Source organism: Ictidomys tridecemlineatus, chromosome 2, assembly GCF_052094955.1.
Source record: "Ictidomys tridecemlineatus isolate mIctTri1 chromosome 2, mIctTri1.hap1, whole genome shotgun sequence".
Lineage (NCBI taxonomy): Eukaryota > Metazoa > Chordata > Mammalia > Rodentia > Sciuridae > Ictidomys > Ictidomys tridecemlineatus.
Window position 1 is genome coordinate 67,644,602 of NC_135478.1, and position 26,093 is coordinate 67,670,694.

The 26,093-nt window shown below is 47.3% G+C and overlaps 1 long non-coding RNA gene across 2 annotated transcripts in view; it reads right to left on the reverse strand.

Moving 5' to 3' along the window:
* Nucleotides 1-25,728, reverse strand: part of LOC144375125 (uncharacterized) — a 72,104-nt gene extending 46,376 nt beyond the window's left edge. The window contains exons 1-3 of one of the 2 annotated variants that reach the window (XR_013434561.1): nt 11,536-25,728; nt 4,695-4,842; nt 1,387-1,535 (exon numbers count right to left, since the gene is read on the reverse strand). This is a non-coding gene — a long non-coding RNA (uncharacterized LOC144375125). The remainder of the gene's footprint in view (nt 1-1,386; nt 1,536-4,694; nt 4,843-11,535) is intronic. The other variant, XR_013434562.1, reaches the window with a different exon arrangement.
* Between the last annotated feature and the right edge of the window lie 365 nt (nt 25,729-26,093).

Here is a 26,093-nt window from a genome sequence, read left to right on the forward strand (position 1 = left end):
CAGTTCTCCCTGGGGCCTTCCCCTGGCTGGAGACATGGAACCTGGTTGGCATTGTGTTCCCCCATCTCCACGGGCTCCTAACACCCCTTTCCCTCCTGCCTCTCCCCTGCCCTAAGCCAGCCTTGGTAACTCGATGCACCTTCTTTTTCCTCAGGCGGGCCAGGGACCATGCCAAGCGCTGTGCTTCCTGACCTGGGGTGACTCAGGCTTCCCTCCCCAGATCCCCCACCCTCAGCCCTGGAGTCACGCCATATGCTGAGCAACAGAGGAGCTGAGGGCCGTGCAGACCCACAAGCTGGAGCGCCGCGGAGGCAGGCCCAGGCCCCGACTCCTGATGCCAGCCAGGTGGCATCCAGTGAGGGGGACAAGGAGATGGGTCAGAGCTAGAGGTACTGCTGACAAACTGTCAAGACTGGAGACTGCTCGGAGGCCTGGCAGGCTAACATCAGCACAACATGACCATGCCTCACAAACCAAGGAGTCCATAAGTACGTATTATTTTGCAAGGCCAAGCTCATTTTGCAGCAGGCCAAGTCTTCTCCTGTCCAGACTCCGAGTTCTCCACTGCAGATGAAGGAGACATTTGAGATCCATGGGCTAACATCAAGTCCTGGTGCCACCTCTCCCTTGCTGGACAACTTGGAGCAAGGAAGTCACTTTGCTTGTGGAAACCTCAGTTTGCTCATCTGTACAATGGGGACAAGAATAATCCCTTCCTCCCAGGGTTGTTGGGAAGATGAGATGAAGAAGCACATGGGGAGTGCTTTGGGAACAGTCAGGGGCTGTCATAGGAGGGTGTTATATTTATCTACATAGCTTGGATGGAGAAGAAACAGGTGGCTTTTTGCTTCTCTGTCATCTGAGGGCCCATTCCCCAGTTTCTTCCACTTGATACAGTGGGATTTCTTGAGGCCTTGGCCCATGGAGGGTCAGGACTCAGAACGCTGGGTTCCTGTGTGGCTGGAGGATTTTCTGCAAGCAGCTGGACTCTTTGGAGCCCCAGAGAAGTGTACAAGGAGGGGCAGAGAAAGGGCAATCTTGCTTCTCCACTCCCCCTCCAAACTGCTCTCCCTCCTTGTGGCTGACATGATCAAAGCAGAGGTTCACACAAAGGAGAGGCCCAAAGGCCCAGCAAGGCCCTTCCCAGATGTGGCATGGGGAGGGGGTTGCAGAACAAATGTGGCCACCAGGAGGGCTGGTGCGTGTGTGATGGAGAACAGGGCTGGGTGGGCAGGAGCTGGAGTGAATTCCTTGGTTGCTGAGGGTTTGCTCTTTTCTCTCAGTTACTGGGAGGCCTTGGTCTTCACCCCCTCCCCTGTGCTCCCTGCAGAGCTGTGCCCACGGCCCCCACTCAGGCCAAGTAGGAAAGAAGAGCAGGCCACCTACCTGGCTGGCCACAGAGTGCATTAGCAAGCCACCTCCTGAGCAGCTGGCAACACTCCGCCTCCCGAGTGCCCCCTTGCCTCTCGGTGGGATGTGCACCCACGGGGCCCCTCGATTCCTGGGCCGACAATTGGAGAAGTCTTCTGCTGCCCCTGATGAAAGCAAGGGAGTGAGAGGGACATTATTAGAGGGAAAACGTTGGGTCAACTGTTGTTTATTAAAACAGCAGTAAATCATTTTAAAAAACTATCAGTAACAAATGACTTTTGACACTGTACAACGGATGAGGACACCCCAGTGCACTGCGGCTCCTGAGGGAGAACTGCTGGTGTTTCTGTTTGCTCTTTCGGGAATGTGTAAAGTCCCATGCAAATGGGAGCAATGACTAGCATTGTTCTTATAATTAGGATTGTTATAATTGTTCTTAATCTGGGAGGGAGGTTGTCCTGTAAAGATCAACACCAGAGGCTCAGAAGCCAAACCACTTGGGTTAAAATGCTGGCTCAGCCACTTCCTGGCTTTATAACAGCAAACCAGTTACTTGTTAGCTTGAGAACTCAGTTTATCCACCTGATAAATGGGAATAATAGCAGTATCTACTTACCAGGGTTGTGTGAGAATCAAATGAGATAAGTTAAAAGTGCTTAGCACAGTGGCTAGTTCAATGGTCCACAAACTACAACTGCCGGGCAAGTCTGTTTTGCTGCCTGTGTTTATAAATAAAGTTTTATTGGAAACAGCCATTATTGATTAGCTTACCCATGATCCATGGCTGGTTTGTGCTACAAAAAGAGAGATGAGCGGTTGCAACATTAACTCCAAGCCTGCGAAGCATAAGATGTTCATTTTCTGGTCCCAGGCAGAAAGAAAGTCTGCCAACCCTTGTGCTAGTTCATAGGTGAATTACCCAGTAAATATTAGCTGTTGTTACTCCACTTCATTTAATTCTTCCAACAGCTCATTCATTGTGAACATGAAGATCCAACTCCAGAGAGGGGAAGTAACTTGTCCAAGGCCACACAGCTAGGATGGTTCAGGACTGGGAGTTGAACTTTCAGCTCCAGGAACTTTCTAGAATGTGATACTGACCGCTGCAGTCTGGCTGGGCATAATAACTGAGCTGCCACAAAGCCTTATAGATTCAAACAGTAACTCTTTATTCCCCAACTCTCACTGGCACTGCACACACCACACAGGAACACACTCCCTACACTTGGCTCTGTCTAATCTCCGTGAACCCCTGGGGGGGGGACAGGGACTCACAGGAACTCCAAAGTAGTGGGTGCCTGACACAGCAAGAGCCACCCTATGGCCCACAGTAAAGGTCAAATATACAATTCAATCAACCTAGCATCATAGCAATTATATACAGCTTAACTCAAATCATCATCTCAATGGTTCGATGGCGTCACCTTTCAATCATTCCCTCTGGCAAATGCCAGGAGTCATTCTGACTGGGCTGTGGCTCTCAACAACTGACCAGGGATTCTCCCATGCTTGGAGTCCTTGGGCTTTGAGTTCTTCCCAAATTAGTACTTAGGAGGAACTGGCTTAGCTCCCTAGGCAAGGACGGCCCACTCCAAGCCCAGGAACACCTCCTCCCTCTCTCTGACCAAGGCTCTCCCCAGCCAGCAGGCACAGAAGAGCTTTTTGCCCCATTTAGGCCTTTCAACAGCCTGGTCTGCCTTCCTCTCCTTGGGCCCATGGCCTTGCTAGGCTGGACTGCATTGGACAACTCCCTGGTGATTGACGTTTCTGTTCCCCCCTCAGGACTCTGTGGTCTGCTTATTGGCCTTGCCCTTGTCCTTGTAATGGACTGGTCTGAAGCCATTTCCATTTCCTTGGTGTGTTCTCCTGTCCCATAGCAACTATGACATGATTATGTTGTTCTCCCTTATCATTAATCCTCTCAAACTACCTAGTTATCTTTAATTTCCTGTCCATTTCCCATACCAGGAAGTTAAGTGGAGCTGAGTCAGGCCCGCAGTGATGGAGTAGCATGGGAAAGCTCAGAGATTCTCACCCTGGGTCCCTGGAGCCCAGAGAGGTAGCTTGGGCCCTAGAGCCTGTGGAGGCTGGCAGGATATACCACCCCCAGGCTGGACCCTCTCTGCTCCAAACCAGAAATCATGAGCAGACAGCAGCGCTGGGTTTCTGGGGCCTTCCTCCCACTTGGGCAGTCTAGGTTCTTTTGAACTAGTAGGATCAATAACCTCCAAAGTTTCCACCTCCCCCAGCCACCTATATCAAATAATGCACTCTCAGATACCTACCTGTCCCAGTGTCCCTAAGTCTCATGGACCCAGCAGTGATAGCCCAGGACAAATTCTACCTAGACTGTGCTCTGTGTGTGTGTGTGTGTGTGTGTGTATACGCATGCATATATGTGCAGTCTTGCACACGTCCCCATGACCACAGACTTCCTTTGGCATAGAGTCTGGCATATGCTAGACACTCAGGATGTGGCATTTCCTGCCTCTCTTTGGTGACCATTGTGCCTAAGGTTCAGCAGAACTAGACAGATCAGCACACAGTAGACATTTATTAAATGACTAGATTGACAAAGTGTGTTCTTCCTAAAAGGGTCCTCTGTGCATTTCTACATGTGCACATGTGTGTGTGTGTGTGAAATGGCTGCACCTTGGGCATGGAGTGTGTGTAGAGTATGTGTTATATGTGGGCAACAGTGTGCATGACATGCTGCTCTGTTTGTCCCCAGGGGGTTGGGTGCAGGCAGGAAAGCACAGTCATTCAGAATCTAGGGCGCATACTCAGAAGTCAGAGTGACCCAGACGTGAGTGCCCACTCTGCACTTTCTCATGGTATCACCTTGGTCCATCAATCTATGGAAGTCCTAGCTTTGCTTCCTGTCAAAAAGGGAAACACATTTCAAATACCAAACTCACAGGGATGTAGGGAGCTTAAATGCTCCAGTGTAGATCAAACTCCTACTATGTGAACGACACATGCTGAGTGCCCTATAGGAGACAGTGGCTGATGGTGAGGATGAACAATAGGATGTGGAGCAGCTTGCCTGTCAGAGGCACATGGCGGTGCCCGAGTGGAAATGCAAGCATGTGCATGTGCTTGCTGTTGTGGAATGTTGTATGATGACGAGTCTAGAAGGATTAGGTAGCCCCTGGAGATGCCCCTTGGGAAGGGAAACTCAAAAAGCAGGGGCACAGGTTGCTCCAGGTACAGGGTGATCTGGGAGCTGCTGAGGCTTGGCAAGAAGTGTCTGATGACTTTTTCTTTTTAATACTGTGACTTAATCCCAGAGACACTTCACCACTGAGCAAAGCCCCCAGTACCTTTTAGTTTTAAGACAGGGTCTCACTGAGTGGCTGAAGCTGTCCCCAAACTTGCCATCTTCCTGCATCAGCCTTTCTGAGGTGGTGGGATCCCAAGTGTGTGCCACTGCGTCCAGCAGCATCTGGTGACTCACGGACCGTCTTCCCCCTGAGCAGCAGAAGGAATGGGGTGAAGGGGCTGAGGACTGTTGAGCTGGAGACTCAAGAAGCAGCCTCCAGCAGGGCAGCCTGAATTTCCCCGAGGACCTCCGTGGCTCTCCCCCGAGCACGTCAAACCTTGGCTTATCCCAGAGAGGGAAGGAGAGCCAGAGAGGGCTGGCAGGCAGGCTGCAGCACAGGCTGGTGAAGGTAGAGAGTTTGCAGGGCTGCATAAGGCTGAAGAGCAACAAGGAGCAGCAGGGAGCAGGGGGTGGGGAGGAGGTGGAAGGGAAGAGGAAGGCCCCCTCCCCCTCCCCCTGCACCTGCTGCTGTCCCCTATAGGCTTCCCTTATAGCCCCCCAAGGCCACGGGGCCAATCTTAAGGGTCACCTCCAATGCCTGGGCTACAGCTGAGAACATGGAAGGGAACCGGAACTGCAGGGTGACTGAGGGGTGCCAGAATATGTGGGAGACACGATCCTTAATCCAGAAAAGAATCTGAGAGCCAGACACCCTAGCTCTAGCCCCAGTTCTCCTCCAGGAAACTGTCCCGCTGTCAGGCCCTCTCCTGGGGCTTCCATGTCTCAGGGCACCATCATCCAGCCTGACTATGGGCCCTCGTCACTTCTGAGGCTCTGCTGAGGGTCATCTGGATGGGAGGCCACTGCCTTTATTGTTTGCAGTCCTGTCCCACTTCCACGTACTCTCCAGGATAGACCTGCACTCCGGCAAGGGATGCCTTCTTTGGCCATAGTTGATGTGGACATCAGAGGCCTCCATACTCCCACACTCTGGGTATTGATCCTCACTGTCTTTATTTTCTGTCTTAGAACCTATCAATTTTCTCTAGGCCTTTGAATGCAGGGACCAAACTGATATATCTCATTAATGATAAAAAATAGTAATGATTTTTGTCATTCTCATGAATGACGGTGATTACCACCAATAAACACGCTGAAAGTGTCAATGGTGGTGATGAAAGTGTCAGTAACAATGGCATTGATGGTGGCGGTGGTGATGAAGGTCATGGTGAGGATAACAATAGAGTCAGTGATGAAGATGATGAGAGTGGTGGTGAGTGTGCTGGGGGTAATGGTGTTAATAGACTTGGTAACGTTGACAGAGGTAGTGATGATGGTGGAGGTGATGGTGGAGGTGATGGTGGAGGTGATTTGGTGGAGATGATGTTGGTGGAGGTGATGAAGGTAAAAGGGATGATGGTGGTGGAGGTGATGAAGGTAGAAGGGATGATGGTGCTGGAGGTGATGACGGTGATGTTAGAGGTAGAAATGGCAGCCAGGGAAAAGAGGAGGGTGAAAATGATGATTGAGATAGTAACAACCGAGGTGATGACAGACATGGGGATAAGAGTGCAGATGTGGTGATGGTGTCAATGAAGGTGGTGTGATGGCGGCTGTAGTGCTTGTTGTCGTAGCAGTGCTGATGATGCTGACTGACGCAGATGTCTGGGACATTGAGCGCAGTGAATGAGACAGTGTCAGGATAGTGGAACTGGAGGTGAGAATGGTTGTGATAGCAATACAAATGGCATTGAGGAGAGAGATGGTAGTGGCAGTGGTGATGACAAGCAGAGCAATTACAGAGAGCAATGATGGTGATGTTCTGATAACCAAGGATCCAAGAAGTCCACTTCCTACACCTCTTATCATCCCTCTTCCTCTTCCTCCAGTAACTTTTGTCATACCCTCCATCTTACTTTGACTTTACTTTCCATGTTTCACAATCTCTGTGGAATTAGAAAATTGGGCCAATAAATAAAGATACTGTGCAGCTGTTGGTTTTCAAAAGAGAAGCTGGGTTCCCCTTGTCTCATTTGTTATTGGGGGTGCCTGAATTTAGGAAGTGGTGTCCCCCATTTACACTAAAGTGAAACGGAGAATTGGCCTCAGAGACTCAAGTTGGGGGTTATGAAGAGCGTCATGATGGTGGGGCAGGCCACACTGGAAGGTGATGTCAGGAGGGCTATGGAATGTCTTGCCTTTGGGGTGGCTCAGAACAAGAGAAGGCCCCCACTGGTGCCAAGGAAGGATGATGAATGGCTTTCAGAGTCTGAATATTTACCTTGCCAGGTGGGGACAGGAAGTAGATTTGTCTACTAAAACCTTGGAATGTGGGCTGGGGTGGTGGCTCAGTGGTAGAGTGCTTGCCTTGCACATGTGAGGCCCTGGGTTCGATTCTTAGCACCACATAAAAAATAAATAAATATTCTGTCCATCTACAACTAAAAAAATATTTAAAAAAAACTTGGTATCCATCTCCAAGGATACCAGGAAGGAGATGAGAAGAGGAGGTCAGGGCAGCAACAGGCAACATGGCCTCGTGGTTTGGAGAAATGCTGGAGTTCTTGTACAGATTTCTTGTGGTTCTGAGTGGGAGGCAACCTGGGATGTGGGCCTCTGTGGCGCTGCCTCTGGCCCTGCATCTGCCAAGAGGTGACCCTCCAGGGACATTGCTTCCATCCCCCTGGCAGGCTGCCCTCAGAAGGAAGGGAAGAGGAAGGAAAGAGGGAGGGGACCCTGCTGACAATTGGGAGGAATCTGATTTCTCCCACAAACTCTCGGAGCTCTTGCCTCCCCTGCAGTTCCCATTTCTAGGCCCTCACCTCAGTTCTGAAGGCCACTCATTAGAGCCTTTGCAGGGACAAACTTTCTGTACCAAGTGGAAGGGTACCTAGGCAGCTGGTCACATGGCGAGGGCAGGGGACACAGAACCTTGCCTCAAAACATGGGTTTTATATAAGCAGGGCCAAGTCCTAATTCCAATACTTACTCGGTGTATGACTTTAGGTCTAGAAATGTCATTCTCTGAACCTCAGTTTCTCTTTAAAATGAGAGACTGTCTTACTGAGTTGATCAGGATTAAATGAGATAATATACACAAGGTACCTAACACACCTCATGGCCCCTGGTAGACAGATGTTCGAGAAGCATTTGTCTTTGTTCCCATATTCCTATCCCTTTCAGAAGAGAGCAGATATGCCTGAATCCCTACCAGGCACCTTCCCAGGAGGGGATGCTTCCCACCTCACTATGACACTCTTTCCCCTGAGTCTGGAAAAGTCACATTCTAAGATTAAGGGGCCCAGGCATCCTGGTAACCCAGATGCTGGATTTGGAAGTGGTGGGTGGACTTGCTGTCGGTGTGACCTTGGTAATTGCTTTGCTTCTCTGGGCCTCCATTTCCTCATCTGAACAAAGGTTAATACTCCCTGCTCTGCCAGCCTCCCAGGGTTATAGTTGGACTTGAATGAGATCATGCTTTGGGAACTGGAAAATGCTGGATATCTGTGGGTGAGAGGGAGAGAGAGAGAGAGGGAGGAAGGTGAGGCTTAGTCCTTGGAGACTGTGTCAACACCCAACTCTGGGGATTTCCCCTTGGAGATAACATTGTCAAAGTATTTGGGGGTTCAGGGGTGGCTGGGGACATAGACTTAAAGCTCAGTTCTGAGACCATCTGTGTTATGCTTGTGAGGAGTGAGACAGGAGAGTTCATTTATGTCCCTTGGCCTGTGTCACATGTATGTATGTCAATTATGGGGTTTGAGTCAACTGCCTGGAGACATCTTGAACCAGGTGATGACCCAAAAGGCCAAAGGCCTCCCTCCTTCTTGTCCTCCCACCTTTTGGTCATACTTGTTGGGAAAAGTATAAACGGCAGCCATACCCCAGAGAAAAAAAACCCAACATGGTGCCTAAGGACTTCTTCTTCCTACCTTCTTCTTCTCTGCAGTGGCGCGAAAACTTCCCGCCCTTGTGAACTCTCCCGCCGGCGCCAATTTCAAATCTCGCTGGCAGGGAACCTTAGCCCCAATGAGAACTAATTCCTGGGCGCGGGAGCTGATATCTGGAAGAACTTGCCAATAAACGGGTGGCCTGCCATTTATCTAAGCCCTACCATCTCCCCTTTAGTTCTATATAAGCACACAGCTTTTTGAAATAAAATTGGAATTCTCCCGGCGAAGTGTCTTTGCATGGGGAATTCTTTCAATACTGAGACTTGAACTTGACTTGACCAGGCAGATCCTTCCCCACCTATCACAGGGCACTGTGGATCCCATCCTTCTGGATGACCCAGAGTCAGAGGAGGGTTTTGTCTGAGTTGGGAGTTTGGAAGAGCTGCATATCTTTCTGGCACCCTCTGCCTGCAGGATGCACACAGGCCCTGCATCTGAGGCCTGGCTGCTGTCACCATTAGTCTCCTTCCTCCCACCTGTCCTCACTGATGGTCCACTCTTCCTTCACACGGTCATGGCCAAGTGCTTCACACCGTCAGTTCTTATCAGTGGATCTTCTTTTTCCTGACTAATGTCTAATTCTTCACTGCAGTGTCTAGGCAACCAGGGTGCCCTGTGCCTACAATGTGCCCCCTTTGTAGGAGAGCAGTGTGGTGGGAACATGTCCCATAGCTGCAGTGTGATGTGAGTGTACTTGGAGACTTGGGTGTCCCAGTGCTGGTGTGTGGTGGGGATGTGCTGGCTGTCTCCACTTTGCCTCTGAGTGTGTTTCTTTGTCTGCTATCCCAGCCTCTCCCTGAAGGTCTCATTTGAAAACGTTGTCCTGGGCCACCTCACAGCCCTGGCTCACCCTGTCTCACCTCCCAATCCCTGTCACTTTCATCCTCCTCTGTTGAGAGCCTGAATGAGCCTGAAGCTTCTCCTTCCACCCTGTCCCTCTGTCCATCCACCTTCCCGCCACAGCACCCCCCTCACCTCAGGACTCAGCTTCTGTCTTGGCCCCTGCTGGTGAGGCCTTCAGAGGCTCCCCATCCCCACCCAAGCAGCCTGGACTTGGGACACCCCTCACCCTAACTCAGCTTGGGCCCCGCCTGGTCCCCACCCACCCAGCTCTGTCCCATCCGCCCTCCCCAGTGGAGCTGCTGTTCAAGCAGGGACCTCCGAGCATGTGCTTGATCAGCTGAGGCCAAACCCACAGCCTTCCAGGAAATGGCACCCCCAGCTCAGCTAGCTCTGGATCCAGGGTCCCAAGTCCAGCCTGGCAGGGCCCAGCCCAGGGGAAGCACTGGGAAGGAACAGCCAAGAGCGGGGGGAGGGGAGTTCTTTCCCATGTGCGTGCATGTGTGTGTGCCTGTGGCCAGGGAGCGGTGAGCAGGGAGGTGGTGTGTGTTGTTCACTCTGTTGGAAACTGCTGGGTGCCACAAGGGTGTCTGCTCAGCCGTCACTGTCACACACTTTTGGTATGTGCTGTGTGGCAGCAAACTGGAGTCATGCAGTGTGTTCATGCTTTGGGGATAGTGTGTGTGTGTGTGTGTGTGAGTGAGAGAGAGAGAGAGAGATGTGTGTAGGTCTGCTGCTACCCACATTGTAGGAGAGCGCTGTGTTGAGGACGTGTCCCATAGCTGCCAGTGTGATGTGGGTGTGCTTAGAGACTTGGGTGTCCCAGTGCTGGTGTATGGTGGGGATATGCTGGGTGTCACTACATGTCTATGTGTGGCTTGAGGTTCATGAGCCCCTGATCCAGTTCCCAGTGTGTTCGGCTTAAAGCCTGGAGCGTCCAATTTCAGGTGAATCGGAGGCAAATTTTTATATCAGTTGTCCCACTTCCCACCCCCTCCCCCTAGCCCACAGGTCGGGTCACCCTCAGTTTCCGTGGCTTAATCCAAACCATCAGCTGAAGTTCCCTGAATCCTCTGCTTATGATGACCAGAGTGGGAGGCAGAGGGAAGGAAGGAGGGGACTGGGGAGAGGAGGAGGAGCAGGGAATAGAGGAACAGGAGAGGAGATGGGAGGGAGAGAGAGAGGAAGAGATGGACAGGGAGAGAAAGAGACAGATGGGGGGGAGAGGGATAGAGAGGGTGTGAGGGAAAGCAAGAGAGAAAAAAGAGAGAAGACAGAGAGGGCAATAAAAGAGAGACAGAAGACAGAGGGAGAAGAGAGAAAAGAGAAAGAAGAGAGAGATAATGAGACAAATAGAAATGAGAGAGAAGGAGAGAGAGCATGTGAGAAAGAGCAATAGAGAGAAAAGAGAGTAAGAGAGGGAGGGAGGGAGGGAGAGAGAGACAGAGAGACAGAGAGAGGAGAGAGGAGAGAGGAGAGAGGAGAGAGGAGAGAGGAGAGAGGAGAGAGGAGAGAGGAGAGAGAGAGAGAGAGAGAGAGAGAGAGAGAGAGAGAGAGAGAGAGAGAGAGAAAAGATATCAGGGGTCCCATTAGAGGGACTGGCCAGGAGCAGATACTGTTCCAAGCCTGCAGGTGCAGTGAGCACCAGGGGCCAGGTGAGGCCCACCCTGTGGTTCTGGTGAGGCACACTTTGTGGAGGAAGTGATATTGGAGCTGATGTCCGCAGGTGTGATGTGTGGGAAATCTTGTGACTGAGCACTTGGGAACACTGACATGCCCTTTCTGGGTAACCCAGGCTCAAGCTGAGGGTGTGAGATTTGGACACTTCCTCTCCCTCTATTCAACCGACTTGGCCAATGCTTCAGTGGCTCATGTATTTAGATCATTCACTCGACAAACACTCCTTGTGCCTGGACTCTGCCTGGCAGTGAGCCAGGGCTTGGAGATCCATCTGTCCACAAGCCAGCAGGAGTGGATGCCTGCTCTTCTGGCCTCTGCCTGTGCCTCCCAGCTGCCCTCCTGCCATCACGGCCTTGCCTCAGGCTTCCAGGCCTCCCCTGTAGAGGCATTCCACAGCCTCCCCACCACTCTCCTTACTTCCATACTCACCAGCCTCCTGTCCCAGCAGTAGCCTGGGGACTGTCACGGGAAGCTGTGCTTACTCAGCCAAAGTCACTGTGGTCCTACCGCAGGTCAGACACAGTTCTAGGCACTCAGGAGCCATGAGTCGAGCAGAAAAATAAGCAAGACAATTTTATCATTAGTGAAGGATGTAGTATGTGAGAAGCCGGAATCCACTTTAGAAAAATGTAACAGATGCAGGAGTGTGAGGAACAATGTTGAATTACCTAAGTGAAATAAGCCAATCCCCAAACCACAGGCAGAATGTTCTCCCCGATCTGTGCATGCTGACTCTCAATAAGGGTGGGGGGCAGGATACAAGTTCACTGGAGTAGACAAAGTGGCAGGAAGGGAAGGGATGGGGAATGGGAATGGGAAAAACAGTGGAGTGAATGGGACAGAACTTTCCTATGCCTATATATGAACACACACAGTGAAACTCCACATCCTGTCCAACCACAGGAATGGGGAGCTGTACTCCATGTATGTGTACTATGTCGAAATACACTCTACTGCCATGTGTACCTAAAAAGAACAAATAAAAAGAATTAAAACAAAACAAACAAAAAACCTCAAACTACCTAAATGGTCAGGGCAGGCCTCATGGAGAAAGTGCTTTTTGAACAAAGACTTCAAGGAGGTGAAGAAGTCTTTATTAAACATCTAGTACATGCTAGGCACTATTGTAGATGTTAGCAGTATAGTAATGCACAAGATACAGCCCCTCCTCTCATAAAGCTCTCTTCCTAGTGAAGGTAGACAAATAATCCTATAAATGAATAAACAATATGACTGATAGATATGAATGCTATAAGGAAAACCAAGGAGGGCAATGATAGAGAGTCCTGGAAGGGATGGGAGGGGCTACTTTAGCTGAACTAGGAAATATCTGAGAAGTGACATGTGAGCAGAAATCTGAATGAAGTGAGGAAGGTAGACACACAGGTGGCAAAAGAAAAATCATCCCAAGCAATGGGGACAGTAAGAACAAAGCCATTCAGGCAGGGATGTCTCTGGAGTGTTTGAGGAAGAAAAGGGGATTGGATAGGAGGAGTAGGCAAGAGTAGGTGATAAAGTCACAGAGATGGGGTGGTGATGGTGACTGATCACGTGGGCAGTAGTTCTCAACCTTGGACACATCTAGCTTCATTTGTCAAACTCCCACACACAGGATACACCCAGGACCAGTGAAACAAGAACCTCTGGGCCTAAAACCCAGGTACCAGTATTTTAAAAAACTCCTTAGGTGGGGCCAGAGATGTAGCTCAGTGGTAGAGCGCTCACCTGTCATGTGTGAGGCACTGTGTTCGATCCTCAGCACCACATAAAAATTTTAAAAAATTAAAGATATTGTTTCCATCTAAAACTAAAAACTAAATATAAAAAAAACTTCATTAGGTAACTCTGAAGTGCAGCTGAGATTGGACACCCATGATAGAGAGTCTTTTAGATCATTGCAAGACCTTTGGCATGGATCATGGTTTATGAGAGGCCAAGAGATGGTTTTGAGAAAGGGCATGATATGATGTAGTTTATGCTCTGTTAAGATCCCAGCATCCTCTGCGCTGGTGATGGACTGTATACAGGGAACAGGAATGGAAGAAGGGAGAAACGGTGAGGATAGGGGCAGTCATCCGGATGAGAGATAATGAAGGCCTAGGTTATTTTAGAAACTGAAAATCTAAAGATCAACGTGGGCAAGGGACTGGTCCAGGGATTCACTGCCAGTCCTTGGTAGTGTGAGAAGTGCCGCTAGGCCTCTTGCCTTGCTCTGAAGGCCGACCTCATGGCCATTCTTAGAATGGGAGGCAGAAGTAAGTCAAGAACAGGGGCAGGGTTGGCCCACATTGGACTGAAGAAGCATCCTGGGTCAGGCCACTGAGAGCTGCTGGGCTTCCTGGGCACCCCTAAGGGATTTCTAGGGTTTCTGCTCCTTGATCCCAATGGAAGTGACTGGAAGGAAACTGCAAGAAGGTACTGACTCAACAGTCATCCCTTCCTTATCAATAGCAAATTTCATTTTAAGAAACATAAGGGCAGTCAGCTGTGGTGGCACACACCTTTAATCCCAGCAGCTTGGGAGGCTGAGGCAAGATGTTTGAGTTCAAAGCCATCCTAGGCAAAAGTGAGGTGCTAAGCAACTCAGTGAGACCCTGTCTCTAAATAAAATACAAAATAGGACTGGGGATGTGGCTCAGTGGTTGAGTGCCCCTGAGCTCAATCCCTGGTAAACCCCTCCCCAATTTTTTGAATTAAATAAAAAGGGCTGGAGATGTAGCTCAGTGGGCAAGGGCCCCTGCGGCTCACTATGCCAGGTGCTCCAAGGAGGAGACAACAGAATAAAACTGAACAATGATGGCAGAGCAGACCATTCTGTTTTTGTTTAGGGAGTCAGAGACCCCAGGGCAGATGGAGACTCAGAGGAGCCAGGGAAGCAGTTCACAGACAGTGACCCCAGCAGTGGAAGCAGCAGGTCTGAAGATTTGGAACATGAAAGGTTTGAGGAATAATAGTAAGTACTAAAGGGATATGGTATGGGGAGAGACAGGAGGAAATGATACAGAATGTGTGAACAGAGGCCCAAAATCAGAGAGCTTCTGAATGATTTTTAAGAGTTCCAAAAGCTCCCAAGGGTTTCAGAGTCTAGTAGGGCCTCATCAGCTCAAGTCACATTGGAGTGCTCAGGTGCCTGTTTAATATTGTGAAGGCTTGCTAGAGTGGTGGTACATGCCTGTAATCCCAGGGACTGGGGAGGCTGAGACAGAAGGATTCCAAGTTCAAGGCCAGCCTCAGCAACTCTGTGAGGCCCTAAGCAAATTCAACAAGACCCTATCTCAAAATAAAAAATTAAAAGCGTTAAGGATGTAGCTTGGTAGCAAAGCCCTTGAGTTCAATCCCCAGTACCGAAAACAAAAAACAAACAAAAAATTTTGTGAAGCCTTTGCGGGCTCCTGGAAGAAACAGATGATTCATTTTGGATACAGCAAACTTCCTGAAGAATTCACTCCCATCTTCAGAAGGTCAGAAACAGCTGACCTAGACTGCTGGTGTAGACTGCTGGTATATGTTAAGTTCTAAGTAAAGAAACCCAATCTGGACTTCAACAGTCAGGGCCTGGGTCACTCTGGTCCCCAGTGAAGTACTCCCCTACAACACTGATTAGAGCCATGATTCTCTTTCATCAATCCAGAAACTTAGTGAGAACCATGGGGTATCATTCTTGAGGTGGGAAACAGAAGGAGAGAGCAGGGTTCTGGCCTTGCAGTCTTATGTTTTGAGGACACAGGGAAGGAGGTATGTGGAGGAAAGCAAAATATACATAAAGCAATCAGAAGGAATTCCATGGAAAGGTCTAAAGACATGGAAGGATTTGGTCTGATAAGAGGAAGGAGAAGGAATTCTAGATATCAAACAGGTATCCAATAAGCTAATGGCTTGAAATGACTCTCAGTCTTGAGACCCAACAGGGGCTCATCACAGCCATCTTCTGTAATCAAGGCTCCAAGACAGCCCTTAAAGAACCAGAGGCACCAGCAGGGTGTAGCCTGGGCGCCAGCAGGTAGCAAGGGAAGCCACATCCGGGGTTCTCAGAACACCCACAGAGATGGGAGGAAGCCACAGGGAAGAGGGTAAGGGCTGTGGAGTCAGGCTGGGAAGAGGCAGAGTGGGTGCAGGAGGCAGGACGAGGAGAAGGAAAAGTCTAACACATGTTCCTACATGCTGTATGACTCCCCCCAGTTGACACATGTCCAGCCACACCATGCCCTGATTTAAAATGCTCCTGACTAACCATCAAAAACAGTCTCGGAAGACAATCTGAACAGCTGACTTGACCCCAGATATTTTGCTGACCATCCTTTGGTCTCCCAGAGATCCCACAGGCCATCTTTGTAGTGCTGGCAGTTCTGGTCATTGCAATGGTGGCTCTCGACAGAGCAGATGATGCCTCTCATCCCATTTGATTATAAAAGGAAGAATTGCTGTGGTTAGGAGTTAGGAGATCCTTCTTTGATGCAGGCCACATTAAGTCAAGTAAAAGTTGAAGTGTAAGTTAAATTTTAAAAAAGCCTCCTACCCTGTTCTGATTTCCATTTTTACTACAGCCCCCAGCCAAGTTACCATCATATGGCATTCCTGGAGAAGCAACAGGGTATTTGTTTAATATGCCAAGATGCCAATGGTCATGAGTTGTAGAATATGTATTTTCCACAAAGGCTGTTTCCCTCTACCAGAACAGTGGGAATTCAAATCTGTAGGCCGGCCAGCTGGAGGCAGCATGCAGAGTCTGGCAGGCTACCTGGGCCTGCACATTTACCTCGCCCTCACCAGGGGAGGTGTGACGGCAGGGCTGCATTTTTATGCTGGGCTCCTACAACCACCCAGCCTTCCTTGGTCTGGAGCTTTGCCAGTGTTTATACTCCTGCCCTCAGGTACAAGCTGCCCTGCAGCACTCGTACTTGGATTTTCCTTTAATAGTGAAGCCACCCTCCATGCCCTGCTCTGATGGTGGACCAGTTTCCAAGGAATTCTCTGTGGTCACCATGCACAAAGAGAGCCATGAGCTGTGAGTCTGTCCAGAAAGAGAGCAAAGGCCCGGTCCATGCACTACAAATGCATGGGCTTCCCTTGAGAAAGCATCTTTCATTCCAAGGGGTGGGATCCATGGGAGTAGAGGGCCTTCACCCCTTTACCAGACTCACAGGGAGGCATTCTGCAAGTTCTTCACTCTGCAGAAGGTACCAGGGTCCCTTTCCCAGGGCAGGGCCAAAGCCATGGCCCGCTCTGCATCCCCTAGGAATGCCACTGCTGCAGAAGAAGCCCAGAACCTCAAGCCACAGCCTCACCTTTTTTCCTTCATGAAGGCTCACCTGCCTTTTCAGAGAACCTAAGGAGCCACCCACACCCCCAGAGGCCCTCGTATTTTTCCATCTTTCTATTAGGCATCTTTTTCTCATTAATGCACTAACACTCAAACTGTGTGCAGAGAATGATGAAAAAGAGACCTTGTGTGAGGCTTGGGATTTGTTCAAAGCCCGGGGAAACTGTTTTAGAGGGTGTATGTTTTTTATTCCTTTTATGAGAGATGCATGTTTTCCTCCCTGACTTGTTTAAAAGTAAAGTTTAATATGCTGCCAGAAAAATTGCTGGTTAATAACTTAATAAGCTATGTGCTGGGAATTATGGGGGAAAAGTAGTATTCAAGAAAACTTTTATTTACAGTTTGGGGCTTGGAGGATATATAGCATCAATTATTACATAGAATGTTAACAGAGGTCCCCTTTCTTTCTAAGAGCATAAAAAGATAAATAGGTGAGGAGAATGGAGCTTCTTGATGTTGCATGAGAAGCCTGGAAACATCAAGATGAGGATTTCTCACAGCGTGCTCCATAGAACCATGGTGACATGAACTTGGCACATGCTTGGACCTCAGCCCCATCAATAAAAGTAATCATGATCATAATAGTAAACTGCATTTTTTTTACTAAAAGTCTTATCTTCAAAAATATTTCTATTCTATTTCATTTAATCTTTATAAAATTCTTAAGAGGGAGGGGAAATAGGCATTATCATCCCTATATTCCTTTTTTTTGCAAATCATCAAAGTTGTTCGGAGAGCTCAAGTGATCTATCCAGGATCAGCACAAAGCCAAGAACAAAATTAAGGTTTTCTAGACAAACAAATTCTATCTTTGTGTCCCCAACACAATCAGATGAAAGGAAGATACTGTGCCACACAATTACAGCATGTCAGTTTGTACCCACATGCTCTGGTATTGTGCCTGAGAGCCAATCTGGGGAAAAGCAAGGCTCCAAGCACTGCTGCTCTGGTGATGATCGGCCTGAGGGCCTGTTGCAGCATGCTGATGATGTTGATGACAAATTACTGCTGGGTACAGTTGCGCACACCTGTAATCCCAGCCACTCAGGAGGCTGAGGCAGGAGGATCCCAAGTTCCAGATCATTCTGGGCAACTTGGAAAGACCCTATCTTTAAAAAAAAAAGATTGTGGGTGGTGGTATTACTAGGTATTGAACCCAAGGGTGCTTTGCCTCTGAGCTATATCCCCAGCCCTTTTTATTTTTAATTTTGAGGCAAGGTCTCACTAAGCTGCTCAGGGCCTTGCTAAGTTGCCAAGGTTGGCTTTGAACTTACCATCCCCCTGACTTTGCCTCCAGAGTCACCGGGATTACAGTTGTGTGCCACCATGTCTGGCCCTGTCTCAAACTTTAAAAAAATAAACAGGGCTGGGGCTGTAGCTCACTGTAGAGCACCTCTGGGTTCAATCCCCAGTATAAAAAACCAAAACTTAGGAACAGATACTTTCCATATCTGTGTACTCTTTCATGCTTTTACAGCCATTATTTACTATGTCTTCTCCATCCTCATGTATTTCACACCCACATTTTAGAGCTTTCTATTTTACAGATGAAAACTCAGGACTAAAGACAGATAAGGCCACACCATGCTAGTGTGTGTGTAAGAATACTCTGCCTCTCTCAATGTCAGCACAGAGTTGTTTTCAGACTAGAGGCTTTCCATTCACCAAGCACCTCTAGAAGAGACCCTCTGCACAGTCACTCTAAAATACAGAGCCCACAGGCTGATGGTGGCCCTCTCTGGCTCAGGGAGTCCTGGAATGGCCCCTAAACTTTTGTTGGATGGTGTTACTCCATGAGGGTGCAGGTCCGTCCAATCACTCAGGAAGGCTGGGCAGCAGGGGTAGCTGAAGGAGGGAGAGAACAGGGAGCTGAGGAGGGCCCCTCTCCAAGCTGCTCCCTTGGCCCATTCACATAAGAACAGTCCACGTTCCCCACAAGCCCTTCTGAAGGTAGCCTAAAGCCTGGCCACTCAGGAAAAACATATTAGGGCTGAGTCAGCTCAAAATGAGGGCAGGGACATGTTCCAACCAGGTCTGCACACCGCTAGAAAGCCTTGGTCTGTTACTAACTTCATCAAATGTGCTCTCTCCAAAGGATCACTGCTGCAAACAACTGTGCAACCCAGGAGAACTAACTTACTATCATGTTAGAACTCAGAACCTATTGGCACGACTAGCTGGTCAGATCCAGTGGTAGTCAACCGGCTGTGAGTGGATTTCTTTCTTTTTTTCCTAATATTTTTATTTTATTTATTTATTTTTAGGTGGTACTAAGGATAAAACCCAGCGCCTTGCATGTGCTAGGTGACCGCTGCTGCTGAGCCCCAGCAACAGCCCCTGTGAGTGGATTTCTAAGGAAAAAGGATCTGGAATAGCTATTTTGATGGCAAAGAGGACTGATGCCGAGTGCCCTAGCCAGCAAGGGCAACTACTGAGGGAAGACCCCAGTCAGCTCTGGGGCGCAGGGTTGCAGGATTTTCTAAAAGGATGATCAGGAAGCAGGAGAGGGAAGCAACTCAAATAGCAAAAAAGCAAAGTTGCTATTTACATTCCAATAACTTGAGCCACCTCTTGGGCCAGACACACCTGCCCCCCGCACCCCGTGTCTAATTACCTCTTCTGCAAATATCAGTTTGGATAAGATTTTTTTTTATTAATAGGGAGTGGGAGTGCTTCTCTTAGTCCCTTCTGAGGCTTCCAATAGGAAGGAAGTCATGTAGGTGGGTCTCCTGGCCCCGATCCCAGCTTAAACTGTATTTACCACCTCTACTATCTTCAACATCCCCCATCTTGAATTTCCACAAAAGTTTCTGTTTGAAGAAAGAATTCCACTGGGTTAAGTGACTCTAAATTCCCTTTCCTGCTATAAATTCTAAGGTTCTATGGTCGTATTAGCAAGCTTAGGAAGACAAAAGCGATGTGGTCTCTGGTACATACAAGTGTCTCTATTTCCATGAGTAGTGGCCCAAGCAGAAGACAAGGACTTCCAGGTGACCAAGACAGGAAGTGGGTAGACTGCTACTAGGGAGCTTCTGGTTGATCACCAGGAAAGAATGGAAATTCTGTTGACCAATGTGGGGCTGGAAAGTCTTAAAGCCTCTCTGGGCAGGTTCCATGTAAGCACACATAGCATCCTCTCACCAGTATCTGCCTGAGCTTAGTACTTCCTCTTCACCCTTGGCCACACTCCTCTGGCTGACACTTAAGGGCTGACACAACGGGTCTTGCACTGCTCCCTAAGCACAGCACCTCTTCTTCACCTTTATCTCCCTGCGGCCCACAACAGACCGACGTGCACTGCCTGCAGTATGCCACACTGCACTCGCTGTACGCTCCCCCTGAGGACCTGCTCTTTCGGCATTGCTTTTGGCATTTCCAAATCAGACCCTTGCTCTAAGGCCCAGCTCAATACCTACCTCCCCCAGAAAGTCTTCCCCATCACAGTTCACACTCGTTGCCCACTCCCAAGCTCTTGTACTTATTCTATATACTTTTATTTGTGCTCCACTGTTGGTTAATCATTTCATAGGAATAAGCTCTCTTCTCACCTCAACTCTGACAACTGAGACCCTATTATGGCTCCATTATACATGTCTAATGTGCTGGCCACCAACGCTCAGCTCTATTCCAAGATTCCTTCTTTGTATCTGGGCAATGAGATCTTAGCACCAGGCTCCATCCCAGCATCACCTTCCTCATTATCCAATCTAAGATTACTTTATCTAATAAGTACCTCTCCCCTAGCCTTTAAAAACTTCCCCTGCCTCCTAGAAGACTTCCTGGGCACCTCTACCCCCATGAGCTGGCACTTATTTCTCCCTTCCCAGCTCCTGTAACACACTTTGTCTCATTCCAATATTTACTAAATTCTTACTTGTTCATAGCTAATTAAATCTGTACCTGTCCTACTCACATGGTTTTTCAAACACAGACTCATTGCTCACCTTTCTACTCCCCACTCTGCCTACTACCTTGCTTTGTTCTGTCTGTGCATCTGAATTGACTTTAGTTCACCAGGAAAGGCTCAATGAAAGTAAGGAATGTGCTGATTTACTCAAAAGATGGAACAAGTTACATGCCAAAGGGAAAAAAGTATCCCACTGCATGAGGGCTTCACATAACATTATGAGAATGTGCTCAGGACACTAAGGCAGCACTCCTTGTGAGCTAGACAATGACAACATTGTCTGAATTTTCCAGCAACAAGACCCCAGTGAGCCAACAGCTACAAGGGGAGGAAGATGTTTCTGAGCCTTCTATTGAATAAATTATGATTTCCAGGTTAAGGCTACAGATTTCTATATTTTAAAAAGTTGAGGGCACTACTGGGGGTGAATTCTTGGAGTGCAGTTGTATAAAAGGATTTTATGTTTCTCATTGTGATATGAAGAAGATTTGACCTTGGACAACTTGCTCAAAGTCTCAGTTTAACATACTGATCAGTTTTAACTGATTTTACCCAGACTATGAGCCCAGGCTGTTGATGAGTGGGGGGTGGTGTGCAGAGACAGAGAAAGGAAACTAAAAAGCAAAACACAACCACCAGCAATGCCTGGAAACTTGCTGTGTGACTAAACGTCCCTGTTGAAACTTGCTTCCCTGAAAGTTTTGGCAGGGACCACAAATGATAGCCTTAAAATGCCACACCATCTGAATATTTTAATAACCCTCCTTAGGGATTCTCAGCAGTGGCATGGAAGTGAAACAGCAACCTGTAGCTTGGCAGAGGGCTCAGCCTCTCTTTATTTCAAGCTGTTGCAAAAGAAGGACCTCTTTCTTGGGGAAAGAAAGGGTCTGGGAGGCAGGGCAGATTTGGGAAGGTGAAATCAGACCTAAGCCCCAGTATTTCCGCCTGGGAATTGAATCTCTTGTGTGAATAAATCTGGTGGTTAGAAAATAAATGCTGTCTTCAGCTGCTGGAGAGCAAAAGAGAATCCTAAACCAGATTTTCTGCAGCTAGCCACAGACCCCTTAGGGAAGAACTAGGATTGCCACACAAAAGCAAGCCCAGCTCTGTCTATAAGCATGTTTTCCTTAGGCATTTAAATCCACATGCTCTCAAGGGGCATACCACTCAGCTTGCAGGGACCGGTAAGTAACAGAAAAGGAAGAAGAGATGGGAGTGTGGATAAGGGGTGGCCAGGGGAGGAGACCAGAAGGTGGCTGGAAGCATATGTCCTGGGGAGAAGAAATAGATCAGGGGCACAAAGAAGGGTGAGGAGCACTGGGGGAAAGCTCTGAGGAAGTAGCTGGATCACACGGTACATACACAGCCTGCAATTTAGAATTAACTTGGGATAGTAAATTAGACTCGATGCAGGGTAGCAAATCATTAGGTCTTTGGCAAACATTAGCTCCCCGCCATCATCTCTTCCCCTCATGAACACTATTTTATTCAAAAATGTATTCCCAAGCATGCTTTCCTAGTAACCTTGGGACCCATTCTTATATTGCTGAGAGGCTGTTTTTTCCACCACAGTATCAGACTGTTAGTTTCCAAAATGATAACTGCTCACTGCATGCCAACAAAACACTGGTCCTATCCCAGGCACTGAGGACACAGGGATGTCTACCTGGACCAGGGAATGTGACTTGACAGCACTCATGCCAACAGCTCCTCAGTGCACGGTATCTGAGGTGGGTGAGGAGAGAATGCTGGGTGGACACCTTAAGTAACCTCGGCCTTCTCCTGAGCTCCCAGTTGCAGCCCCAATCCCTGGGGAACGAGAGCATAAGGGTGGTAGTATTTCTAACCTTGCGCTGGACCACCAAAGGGGCTGGCCCTTGCTCCTCAAAGTATTTACTGAGTCCCAGCAGCAGTGGAGTCAATCACATAGGAACTAGTACAAAAATGCAGGCTCCCAGGCCCCACACCAGACTTAGTCAATGAGGGTCTCCATTTTAACAAGATCTCCAGGGGATTCATGGGCACTTCTTTTTCTTCTTCTTCTTCTTTTTTTTCCCTGAGAAGTATTGTTCTAGCAGATGCTGAAGTTATTGGCTATTCAAAGCCTTGATATAAAAACTGTGTCTGGACAGATGCAGGCAGTGGGGCCAAGAGGAGTGAGTCCCACAGAGAGCTGGGAGCTTAGTCCTCAACAATACTAGCAGTTGGGCTGAGAATGTGGCTCAGGCGGTAGCGCACTCATCTGGCATGCGTGCAGCCCCAACCTCCGTGGCTATAGTTTTCCACCTGCATGGTGCTGGGAGTGGATGACAATAAGCTGCATGTTTTTTCTAGATCTAAAATTCCAGGTCTATGAGTATACTTCAGAAAACTCTAATTTTCTGCCCTCTTTACATTGAAGTAGTGGTTTTAATAACCAGGCAAAGTGTTTGATACAGCATGGCATATGGCAGGGCTTAAGAAATAGTTTATTGGGCTGGGGATGTGGCTCAAGCAGTAGCGCGCTCGCCTGCCATGCGTGCAGCCCGGGTTCGATCCTCAGCACCACATAACAACAATGATGTTGTGTCCGCCGAGAACTAAAAAATAAATATTAAAAATTCTCTCTCTCTCTCTCTCTCTCTCTCTCTCTATCTATCTATCTATCTCTCTATCTCTCCACTCTCTCTCTTTAAAAAAAAGAAATAGTTTATTGAATGTTACAGGTTAGATATTGGTGTCCCCTTGAAAACTCATGTGTGAGAATGCATGACAGTTTAGAGGTGAATGATAGGATGATAAGAACCTTTAACTTCATTAGCAAATTAATCCCCTCATAGAAATTAAATGAGTTGTGGGCTGGTAGAGTGTGGTTAGAGGAGGTGGCTCTTTGGGGACAGACATGCCTTTGGGGTTTGTATCTGGTGAGGAGAGCTGCTCTCTGCTTCCTGGTGTCCTGTCCTAACTAGTTTCCCCTGACATCTGCCTCGCCTAGGGACCCATCTGTGGAATGAGACCACAGAAACCGTGAGCCACAAAATAAATTTTCCTCCTCTAATTTGTTAGGTGTTTTGGGCACAGCAATGAAAAAGTTGACTAAATCATCAAATGAAGTGACATAGCTATAGTCCCCTCTATTCAAGCTTCACCCCAAAAATGAAAATGTGCCACAGTTGCCAGGATAACCACCATACCAGAGTATCCATCAGCGTTAAATGACACTTCCGAGGGCAAAGGAAACAAAATATCTAAATCAAAAACTCTAGCTGGGCTGGTGGCACATGCCTATAATCCCAGAGCTTGGGAGGCTGAGGCAGGAGGATCATGAGTTCAAAGCCAGCCTCAGCAAAGGATAGGCACTAAGTCAGTGAGACCCTGTCTCTAAATAAAAATACAAAAAAAGGGCTGGGGATGTGGCTCAGTGGTTGTGTGCCATCGAGTCCAATCTCTGGTATACAGCCCCCCCACCATACACACAAACCCTCTGGGGTGGGGCCTGGCATAGGTTTAAAAAACTCTATCTAGACAATTCTAACATGCACTAAGAATTACTGCTTGGAGTAAAAACTTACCATCAGCCAACCTGGTACTTGATAAATGCCAACACCAATAGTTACAAATTCCTATTTCCAAGAGAGCTCAGCAGGGAGCAATGGTGGGGACAGTGGTAATGCATGAAGAGCATGCTCCATCCAGAGAGCTCTGGCAAACCAAGGCCAGGTGGCAACAGGGGTCTGACGCTGCCAGATCTTCTAGTTTTTCAAAAAAGTTGAATATCTTGATTTATTGTGAAATTTCTTGATCAGAAGATGAAAGAAAGAAAGAAAGAAAGAAAGAAAGAAAGAAAGAAAGAAAGAAAGAAAGAAAGAAAGAAAGAAAGAAAAAAAGAAAGAAAGAAAGAAAATTAAATCATGTACAAGCCGAACAAAGTACATGCATGTTCAACGTGATCCAAATGCACTGACAGTTTGACCCCTCTGACTGAAAGTGCAGTCTGCCCAGTGCTGAGCAGTACTTTGTACAGAGCTTGGGGGAAGACCCCTTCTTAGGCAGATCAAATAAAACACAATACTTCGCAAGTATAGCAGTGACTGTGCTGTGATGCAGGAAGCAAAAATTGAAAGAAAAATTACCCATGCTTGTCTGACTTATCTGTTAACTGAGGCCAAGGTGAAAGGCTAACTAAACTGAGTGCTGTACACACAGGGTTTGATTTCTTATACTAAGAAAGTTCTGAGGAGAGTTCTTGAGATAACATATACTAATCTCCTCATACAGAGAAAAGTAGGCATTCAAAAAGGAAAAGTTTCCTTAACCTAATTTTAATTTTAAAAATCCTTAGTAAAATTTTGGTAGAGGTCTACCACAGCATTGTTGGTGGAAAGATGAGCTGAAATTTTCCTTCTGGAAAACAATCTAGCAGTGATATCAAGACCTTTCAACATTTTTGTGTCTCCCAATCAACTTATTCCACTTCTGGAAATCAAGCATGAGACAATCACGTTTACACGCACACAATCACCACAAAGATTTTCACTGAAACACTATTTACAACACTAAAATATGGGACACAAACTAAATGGCCAGCAATAAAATAATGGTTAGGTAAACTTAATGACTGATTATTCAGATGACAGAAATATGCCTTCAATGAATGATGTTTTCAAAGATGTTCTTCATTTGAAAACTGGCAAAATATTTTAGTTTTGGGGTTGCACAAGGGAATAAAAGCTAAGAATTATCACAAAAAGTCAAAACAATGAAAAGCTTGAAGGAGTGATATGGTAAAAGGCTTTATGATTTCAATGTTTGTCATTCAATTTTTAAAAATCATAACAAAATATAATATAAAAATTGCCATCTTAAAAATTTTTAAGTGTATAGCTCAGTGGGGTTAAGTGCATTTATACTGTTGTGCATCTAATCTCTAGAATTCTTTTCATCTGGTAAAACTAAAACTCTACCTCCATTAACTAGAAGCTCCTCATTCTCTCCTCCCCCAGTATCTAAGAACTAGCAAACTACTTTCTGTTTCTATGAATGTAACTACTCTAGGTACCTTTTATAAGTAAAACCAGACAATATTTTCTTTTATTGACTACCCTAACCCATGTTGTAGTTTGTGTCAGAGTTCCCTTCCTTTTTAAAGCTGTATAATATTTCATTTTATACATTTATACATACATGTGTGTGTATACATATATACATAGATATATAATATTCTGTTTAGTCATTTATCATTTGTCAATGAATACCTGAGTTGTCTCCATACTTAGACTACCATGAATAATGTTGCTTATGAATATGGCTATATAGATATCTTTGCTTCCAATTTTTTTGGGTATGTGCCCAGAAGTGGAATTGCTGATTATAGTAATTCTATTTTCAATTTCTATTTTTAGTAAATGCCACCATATTTTCTTTTTTTTTAATATTTTATTTTTTAGTTATCGGCAGACACAACATCTTTGTTTGTATGTGGTGCTGAGGATCGAACCCGGGCCGCACGCATGCCAGGCGAGCACGCTACCGCTGAGCCACATCCCCAGCCCGCCACCATATTTTCCATAGTAGCTGTACCACAGAGTTTTTAGTGATAATAGTAATGGCAAATGCTTTCATGATACTGTCAAGTAAAATAAGGAAGCTGTAACTTACACATACAGTCTAACCTTAACTATGCCAAAAAAAAAAAAAAGACAGGAAAAAAGATGAAGTAACTACATAAAATTGTTAACCAATAATAGTGGTTTCCACTGGATTGTGGTCAGGAGCAGATTT